The following is a 10,217-nucleotide window of genomic DNA, read 5'->3' as shown; positions in this document are numbered from 1 at the left end:
GGGACGGGGAAAGGGAGCTCAGAAATAAATGGAGAGGGGTGGGGCTGTGGGGGAGGTAGGTGGGATGGTGATAGGTGGATGCAGGTAGGGGGTTGTAGAGATTGGTCAATGAGAAGCATGGGGTAGATCGGTTCTCTACAACCCCCTATCTGCGTCCACCTATCACCATCCCACCTACCTCCCCCACAGCCCCCCCCCCCCCCCATTTATTTCTGAGCTCCCTTTCCCCGTCCCCAGTCCTGATCCAAAATGTTGACTTTCCTGCTCCGCTCCTCCAGCTCCACACTGTTTTGACTCTGAGCAGTGAAGAGCTGTACAGCCTCCTGCTAAACCACTGATTCTGCGAACTATTCGTCACTGATTCAGGTATTGGACAAATATCAGGATAAAAATAAATCTTCAGTGAAGATGTACTAATAGTGTCAAGTCGCCATAGTCTTATCTGGCCATTAGAGAGGCATGACTGATGCTGGTTTAACCTGAGTGCCACCATACCTCAGGTGAGGGGAAGACATTGAGAATGACAGTCCTTCATAGTCACCTCAGACAGTGATGGGAATTGAACCCGTGCTCTTGGCATTACACTGTTTCGTAAACCAACTGTCCAGCCAACTGAGCTAAACCGACCCCCACAACAAAATGTATATACAGAAACTCTCAAAATTTGAACTGCAAAAAAGAAACAACTTTCACAAAGCCAATGATTAAGTAGGAAGTATCGTTCAAATTTAAATAGTCTTTCTTTCTTAAATAGTGGGGCTGCATTTACTGCATTCCAATCTGCAGGAAATATTCCTAAGCCTATTGAATTTTCAAAGATAGGCTCCAGCACATTAATCTCTCTATAGCCACCTCCTTCAACACCCTGGGATGCCCAATGTTGGGGCTGGGGGACCTGTTAACTTCAGTTTCATTAATTTCTCCAGTACTTTGTTTTTATTCAGAGTACTTTTTCAGTTCCTTATTCTCCCTAGACTTAGAAGATTTTTTTTTAAACAGTTTACTTTTATGTTTCTTATTAATTTATTTTCATATTCTATGCTCTCTTCATCCGTTTCTTGGACGTCATTTGCTGAATTTAAAGTGCACCCAATCCTCAGGTTTACTACTTTTTTCTGGTAACTTTATAAGCCTCCTCCAACGCAACCTTTATGTTCCTTTGTTAGTCACAATTGACTCACTTATCTTCTTGTGGTATTATGCCTTGAAGGAATGGATGTTTGTTGTAAATTATGTATTAAGTTTTTAATAGCTAGCCATTGCTCATCCACCACCATACCTTTTAATATGGCTTCCTAATCCAGCACAGGCAATTTGCCCTTCATATCTTTATAGTTTTCTCTATTCAGACTTAAGATTCAAGTTTGAGATTACATCACATTCAAAGTTAATGTAAAATTGTATCATATTATGATTACTCATCCTCAGATATGCCCTTACAACAAAGATTACTGATTAGTTCTCTCTCGTTACATAATATTGATCTAAAATAGTCTATTCTCTAATTGATTCCCCAACACACTGCTCTGAAAACCATCTTGTATCAGGAATATATCCTCCACAGTATTATCATCATCTAGGTTTACCCAGTTTATATTCTATGTAGTTGCCTGTTCTAGAACTGTTCTCTGTAAACCCAAGTTTAAGTCAATGGTATAAATTCAGAGGAGAACACTAGAAAATCGTAATCCACGGAAACAAATACAATTCTATTAGCTGTTGAGACCGGGATCATCCAATTCTTCATGGCTGAAGACCTCATCAGCCCATACCCTCCCTCACTGCATATCAGCAAAACCTCATCTTTCATTCTGTATTTTAACAGATTGGCATCAAGATACAAGTAAGTCCCTGGTGAAGTTGTACTAAAAAGTGTCTCAACAGAAAACACGATAGAATCTCACCAAAAAAAGCTGAACCGCAAAAAATACACAGATTCTTCACAAGCATTTCAAATCCAATTAACTCGGCCATTTACAGAAGGTGGATACAAAAACAGACAATGGCAGAGCATGTCTCAACTTTAGCGGTGACAGCAGTGATGATTCTGTAACAAACTGTAGTTACATGGTTACTTTAACATTGTAAAGGGTTCCCAAGGTGCTTCACAGCAGCATTGTTAAAGGAAATTTGAGGTTTGGGGAGGCAGTTCAAGAGCTCAGGGCGCACTCCATCAGCAATGGTGGGTCAATTCATTATGGAGACACAAGACCACCACACACAAATTCTTTACAGGAAGGCACAAGAGATTTCATCCTTGTCAAAGCAAGGACAAAGCAGCCAACTTAGCACCACATCCACATCCACATCCACTCCCTCCACCACCAACGCTCAGTACATACTGCTGTTACTATCTACGAGATGCACTGCAGAAATTCACCAAGGCTCCTCTGACTGCACCTTCCAAACCCACACCACTTCCATCTAGAAGAGTAAGGGCATGGGGAAGATACAAGGGAGCACCAACCCCTGCAAATTCCCTTCTAAGTCACTCATCATCCTGACTTGGAAATATATCACCGTTCCTTCAGAGTTGCTGGATCAAAATCCTAGAACTCCCTCCCTAACAGCAATGTGGGCTCTTCTCCATGGATTACATTAGTTCATGAAGGCAGCTGATCACTAACCTCTGAATGGCAATTAGGGTTTAGACTGTGCTGGCCCAGGCAGCACATCATATCCCGTGAATTACTTTAAAAAAATTATACTCATTAAGTTATTCCAGTCCTTAATCTGTCCTGGTCTATTTCCTTCTCACTTCCTAGAGATAACAAATATAAACCTGAAAAATATATTCCAATCTGTCAAGACTGGAATTGGATTGTGTCATCAGAGTGCAGTCCAGGACTCAATTGCTTTGCAGCAATGAACCATCCTCTGAGATGGAGGGAGGATAAAATAAGAAAAAATAAAAGGAGAATGTGAGATTTACTCAGACACACAGCTCTTTAAAAATGTAAAATGTCTCTTTGCAGAAAGACTCGATTGTACGTTGTTAGATTCCATGCTTTCACACAACGCAGTTGGAAGCTCCATGGCAGATTTCACTGCTGGTCAACAGTTAACTCCCAGCTAATGAAACACAGCAACAACAGCAGCTGTTTGAACATGTGCCAAACTGCATCTGGCCCTCATCTATCTTTCAGCCATCTACATTTACCTCAAAACGTACAAAAGCAGGCCCGCAGCACCCAGCAACTACTGAAACACATCAGCCTTTGTCTAATCAAGCCTGCACAGATATTTGGAACAATTTATTTTACAATTTGCCCAATGTCATACAGCAGTAGCATTATGGGAGAGAGGACAAAGTGTGAAAAAGAAAGGCTCTCCTACCCCTCCCCCTCAAAAATCAATGTCAGGTAATCATTTAAAACATCATCCTGCCTGCAACTGTTGTACGCTCGAAGATTTTGCACTGGATACATAGAATTCTTGCAATACTTTGCGGGGGCGGGGGGGGGCGGCGGGGAGGGAGAGGGGAGAAAGGTGCAGGGAAGTGGTAAGCTGATACCAGTTCTATTCTATGTTAATACAGAAGACAACTGTGAACATCATCATCTTGTCCTTGTATTTTACGGTACTTGCCCTGTACACAACATTTCTCATATCCAAAGGGGGTCATTATTCAGCAGGAGTCTCCATATGCTCCCATTGCTGAGGAATTAGCCATCAGGGCCTCTGTTCTTAGCACACCCTGTCAGATAGACTGCTGGATTGCCTCTGGGAATTCACTTACCGGTTTATACAATACTGCACAAAACATGCTGCACCTCACAAATGATGGCACTTGCAAACTACATCAGTGCAACTGATAAAGCAGCTAACCAAAACCTGGGCAATTGTAAAAATTATATGCTTAAGAAACAGGAAAATAACCTGCAAGATCAATATAGAGTGAAAGATTACAGACATATATACATTTATCACACTTGTACAGTTTTCAAATATTATTTTATACATGGTTTAAATATAGGAACAGAAAGAGGCCACCCAGTCCATCAGTTCACCTTTCTATCTGATTATGGTTGATCTATAATTTACCGCCATCTATCCTCCTTGTTTCCATAACCCTTAAACCCCTTCATTAAATTTAAAAAAGAATTAATATCAAGTTTGAAATGTTCAATTGATCTTTTCCAGGCATGACAGATTTGTTTTTGGTGGTGGGGGACAAAAGAGTTGCTAATTTCCAATCCACTTTGTTTGGGGATGTGATTTGTGATGTCTCCCGAGCGGTCCAGCTCAGATTGCATGTTCTGCCGTCTTGCTCTGGACTCCAGAGAGAAACAGTCAAATCAATTCATCAATCACCTGAACGCCTGCAATAAGATCACCAATTAAGTGGTGATAAAGTAATTTAAAGAATATATTTGAAATAAAACAAATCTCAATGATGTTGATCATGCTTATTGAAACAGAATTTCTAAACAGTGACTGCAGTGAATGGATCGAGTCGAGGTCACTGGAATCTGAAAGCTGACCCTTTTCTGTCTCACAGGCAACGGTGTTGTGTCTTTAGTGACAATCCCAAACAAGGAGAGTGGCTCAAATGATTCAGAGAAGAGACACTATCCAATGGAAACATTCAGAGCCCTCCCAAAATACCAGTCAGACCAACAAACAGCTCCTGAAACTGACTGTAGTTAGTGAAGGCCACAGACTTTTCTTTTAAGGAATAAGGATTTCTAACTGCTCAAATAAAAGCAAAATACTGCAGAGGCTGGAAATCTGTAATTCTGAGAACAGAGTCCACACTGGACTCAAAATGTTAACTCTGTTTCTCTCTCCACAGATGCTGCCAGACCTGCTGAGTTTATCCAGTATTTTTCCCGTGTTGGTTAAGGATTCATAACTGGTTACTAACATCATCTTCTCAATTCTACATTTTATCATGCTTCTGCTTTCTTAGTTTTGCTATTACGATGCAATGGTACATAGAACAAAATGCCCAAGTGACAAAGTGACTCATAAATGTTGAGAACTGTCTTACAAACTATTGATGCGATAAACATGCAACAGGTTGATGCTTCTGCACAAGTCCTCCTCCCACTCCTGTCTGTTTCTTTCTCCCTTGTGTGTTTATCCAGCTTGCCCCTTCAATGCATCTTTGCTACTAACCGGTACTTCCCTGGGCAGCATTGGGCCAAATTATCTTTCTTGGGGTTCTGTGTAACTAGACGGATATATACAGCGAATTATTTTTTATTAAGACATCACCAACAGTTGTAAAAGCACCTTCACCTTCCTATCTGCAGAACAGGACCTGATTTAAACACATTCAGGGGGCCCTTTTCTGGTCTGCACTGGTTTCTCAAAAGCTAATGAAACTCATGCCGAGAAGAGGGTGGGGATATGTAGCAATCAATGCTAAGTTCCACTATGTTTAATATTTTATCACCCACTTTTTATTGAACAGATAGGAGTTAAGGTCCCCTGCTGAAGAATTGAAAGAAACCCTATTTTCTGTGTAATAGTGGAAGGCAATGAAGAGATCACGAAGCAGCAATTCAGTTATTGTACAGTGTTGTATTTTACCCATCCTAGTGCAAGTTGAGACATCGCCCTGCCAAATCTTTCATGTGCTGACCACACACTGCCTTCTAGCCTTTTTTTTTCATAAATTAATGATTTCAGTCCCTTACAATGCGGAGAATATAGTCAACCCTGTCCATTCAGGCCTGTAAATACAGAAAGCCAAAAACTTCACACCCACACCCTAAAATGTTCGCAGTTCATCTTGTTTATAATATATTTGTTTCTAAATGTTACTTTTCAACTTATTACTGCACTGAAGTTATAGAAGATCCCTATTTGTTTCGTAAAGTCTTTCCACTTGTGACAATCCTAAAGCTTCGAGAAATTCCCTCCCTAAGGACATTGTAGGTTTACCTACAGCGCATGGACTGCTGCAGTTCAAGTTGACAGCTTACTGCCACCTTCTCAAGGGACAACTAGGTACAGGCAATAGAGAACTGCCAATGCTGGAGTCAGAGATAACACAGTGTGGAGCTGGAGGAACACAGCAGGCCAGGCAGCATCAGAGGAGCAGGAAAGTTGGCATTTTGTGTCGGGATCCCCATTTCTGAAGAAGGGTCCCAACCCAAAACATCAGCTTTCCTGCTCCTCTGGTGCTGCCTGGCCTGCTGTGTTCCTCCAGCTCCACACTGTGTTACCTAGGTACAGGCAATAAATGCTGCTCCAACCAGCAACACTCATGTCCCATAAGTAAATTTTAAAAAACAGGCCACACGCTCACATTTTGTTTTTACCTTGCTGACGCCCCATAGCCTGTCCACCATCGACAAGGCACTTGCCTGATGGGTGATGCTCCAACAACACTCAAGAAGCTTGACACCATCGAGGACAAGGCAACCCATCCAACAGCTTCAACATTCACTCCCTCCAGCACTGACACTCAGTAACAGCTGTGTGTACCATCTACAAGATGCACTGCAGGAATTCATCTACCAGTTTCCAAATCCACAACCTCTACCATCTAAAATATAGTGAGACCTGGAATATTCTGTGCAGTTTCGGAATCCTTATCCAAGGAAGGATGTTCTTGCTATTAAGGGAGTGCAACAAAAATCTACCAGACTTTTTCCTGGGATGGCAGGACTGATGTATGAACAGAGGCTGGATGGGTTAGGATTATATTCCCTGGAGTTAAGAACAATGAGGAGGGGAATGCCATAGAAACCTATGAAATTCTAACAGGTCTAGGCAAGGTGGATGCAGGAAGGATGTTCTTGGTGTTGGTGGGGAATCCAGAACTAGCGGTCGAAGGATACAGAGTAAACTATTCAGGACTGAGACAAGGAGAAACTCCTTCACCCAGAGTGCAGCAAACTTGTGGAATTCGCCATCACAGAAAACCTTCATGGTCAAACCATGGTATGATTTCAAGGAGTTAGATAAGGAATAAAGGATATGGGGAAAGCAGGGACAAGCTATTAAGTTGGATGACCAGCCACGATCAATCATAATGAATGGTGGAGCAGGCTTGGAAGGGCCAAATGGCCTGTTCCTACTTTCTATGCTTCAATATTTCTAGAAGGGCAGCAGATGCATGCGAATACCATTATCTGCAAGTTCCCCTCCTAACCACACACAATCCTGACTTGGAAATACATCACCGTTCCTTCATTGTCGCTGGATCAAAATCCTGGAACTCCTTTCCTAATAGCACTGTGGATCTACCTCCACTTCAAATACTGCAGGAGTTCAAGATGGCAGCTCACCCTCATTTCCCCCAGAGTAATTAGGAATTAGAAATCAATCTGGCCCAGCCAGCAATGCTCAAATCCCATGAATGAATCAAAAAAAAGTTACTACAAATATTTGCCAACTCAGTGTTTGTATAAGTAGTTCGATCATATATAATTATACTTTAACCTATTCAATTGTCTACATTTGGCCTCCTCCTCCCTTTCCTCAAATACTTTACACATGGTTCATTTTCCTGGAATGCTTTGAACATGTATTAAAAACTTTGATATGTTTCAAACAAATGGGTTCTTACTGCCTAAAAATAAATTGGAGTTGAATAATCAAAGAAAAATGTAGTTACTAACCAGTCATCCTACTGTCAGTCTATCATAGGAGCCAACAACACTGCGTCACCAAAACAGTTTCTCCACAATGGGACCGTCACCACTCACAGCCTAAGCCTTCTTATATAGATTCATGGCAAACACTTCGATAGTGAAACTGCCCTGCACTCTCGGGCCATTTTCAACAAACTCCTGTGGCAGCCCAATTCAATTTTTTTTAAATGTTTGTTTACGTACCAAGCTGGACACTTTTATTGAAGTTTCGCCCTCAAGTTGCTGTGCCTCTTCAAACAGAAACAAGTCTCACTGTCACCTTGCAATCTCAACCAGGCAGCTGAGGAGAAACAAGACGACAAGGCCAGGCACTTGTTGCTCGCTGGAATAATTGAGTGTGTACATTGTGACGGCTGGCCAATTATAAAAGAAACACTGGCCCAGGTCTAACAACTACTCAGTGACCTCTGCACGGGGTAGTGGGGAGAGAAGGTGGCGGAGAAGCGAGGGAGAAACGGAAGAGAAAAAAAGTGAAATAGAGGAATAAGAGAATTAGCATACATTTATTTAGTCATTAACAATGTTCAATGTTCCAAAAACTCTAAACTCAATTACATTTGAAGCAAAAAAAAAAAAAACAGGTCCCACAGAACCCACCCGTAGACCCTGCTCTGTGACCACCTGCCACATACCAAACTCCTATAAACCCCCAATAGCCATCGTGCAGCCCCGCACCCACCCCGTCCCTACAGACCATGGATGCTTGGTGCTCAAGCTCTTACGCAACAACCAGCAACACACTGAGGTTGATTTCTATTTCCCAGGAGGAGGTTGCTGCTGCTAATGCCTTTCAGGGGCCCAATCAGCTAAAAAAGGGAAGTGAAAGTTTCAGGTCAGCTACTACTGATAGGCAGAAAGTAGAAAGCAAGCAGCACAACAAACAGCCTAACAAAATGAAGAGCTACTTCTTCTGAAAGGTTAACTCATTTGGATTTTTGATGAATCCATTGCAGTTACATTGCTGAGCAAGTGTCAAACTGCTAACACAGTACTGTGTAACTAATCTTTTTCTGTTATTCAGAAGATTAATGTCGTAACTTAGCATCTCTCCATTGACACCCTCTCTGTTTTAAAGTAAGTAACATATCTGCTAATAACTTTAATGCTGTACATCTCATGGTTCTACAGAGAATATTATTACAAGTACACCAAAAACATTGCATGGAATATTAGGAAGCATCCTGACAAGTCACATTTCTGCAGAAAGGACTGTTTCACCATTTGATATCTTCCCCAGCCTTTGCTCCAATTTTCTAGCTCTATGTCTGAGGAACTCTTGTAATTTTGAATATGTGGATTAGGTTACTAACTCAGCTGCTTCAAACTGGTCATTTGCAATTAACAATTTTACAATGTCTTATTAAAGGATAATTAAACTAATCGGGACTCTTATTTCACACATGGGTGTGTGCAGGTGTTACACAGAAGCTTCAGATTTTAAACATGTCCACAGCACCCACGGCCAACAGATTTTTTGAATGTAGGTGTCCATGTGAATGAGTTCCTCTGATTCAGGTCCTCACACACTTATTCACACCCACACCTGATCCAAGCTGTTACACTGCCAAATTCTGAAAATTACTTTTAATCGTGAACAACATTTGGAGTTCTGCTGAGATCCAGAGAAACCGATTTCCACTTGTCCTCAGGCACTGTACTCATCCCAATTTAACAGTCAAGTGACACTTGCAGCTAATAACACTGTTATAAAACACCCAAATCAGAAACAGAGTACTTTTGTGTTCTTAATGGTTAATAATGCTATATATCCCAACATGGTGATGAGATCGATTTCTGATAATTAGAGAGATTTGAAATCCATCTTTTAGAAAAAGCCATAATCTGCCTTGCTCTGTATGTAGAACCTTGCATTCGGAATGTAATTGTTAGCGTAAAGTGGTCTGGGATCATGAGTTTATAACTAGCTGAAGTACAGAAGAAAACTGACCATCTAGATTTACAAATACTTAGAAACATGGACGGCATGTACCATAAATTACCTGTATTTACAGCATTCATTAACACAGCAGTAATCGATCAGTACAAGATCCTTACACGGCTGAGTTTTCTGTTAATTTTCCACTCTGACACCAAAGGGATCTTCAATGCAGCCTGTCACTCTGGTGTAATTAACGACAGGTCCACAGAACTAACCAGAGCTGAGCCGTGAGTGCCAATCACCCATTAGCCTCAGTTACGTGACTCGAGCACAGTTCCTGTCCTGACTGCTAGAGTAATGCATCCTCTATAATCAGCTTCCTTTTCACCCCTCCCCCACCGAACAACTCAAACAGCTCAGCCTACTGATGGGGCTCTGCCATTTCGTCACACACCCGTTAGTTACCAAGGGAAAAAAAAAGATGCCTTCTATTCATTTCCAGGATTGGTACCATTTCTTTTAAAATAAGTAAAACTTTTTTTTTAAAAGACACTCTTTGTATGCTACCTCCTGACATTAACCCCCATCCTCTATCACTACCCTCTGCCCCCAACACGCACACCCACCCTCCTGTAAACAGCACTAGACAGAGAATGCAAACATTTTGGAAATGCTATCAAGGCAGCTTTATTGATTAACCAGACCATAGACATGTCTGACTATTAGTG

At 41.5% G+C, this 10,217-nt stretch overlaps 1 protein-coding gene across 1 annotated transcript in view; it reads right to left on the bottom strand.

Moving 5' to 3' along the window:
- sertad2b (SERTA domain containing 2b) overlaps positions 1-9,820 on the bottom strand; it is a 57,527-nt gene extending 47,707 nt beyond the window's left edge. Inside the window, exon 1 of the mRNA XM_020518202.2 lies at positions 9,611-9,820. The gene's annotated coding sequence lies outside the window, so the exon portion shown is untranslated. The remainder of the gene's footprint in view (positions 1-9,610) is intronic.
- Positions 9,821-10,217: the final 397 nt, after the last annotated feature.

This window comes from Rhincodon typus, chromosome 9 (genome assembly GCF_021869965.1).
Source record: "Rhincodon typus isolate 14 chromosome 9, sRhiTyp1.1, whole genome shotgun sequence".
NCBI lineage: Eukaryota > Metazoa > Chordata > Chondrichthyes > Orectolobiformes > Rhincodontidae > Rhincodon > Rhincodon typus.
This window is presented reverse-complemented; position numbering and strand designations above follow the sequence as displayed.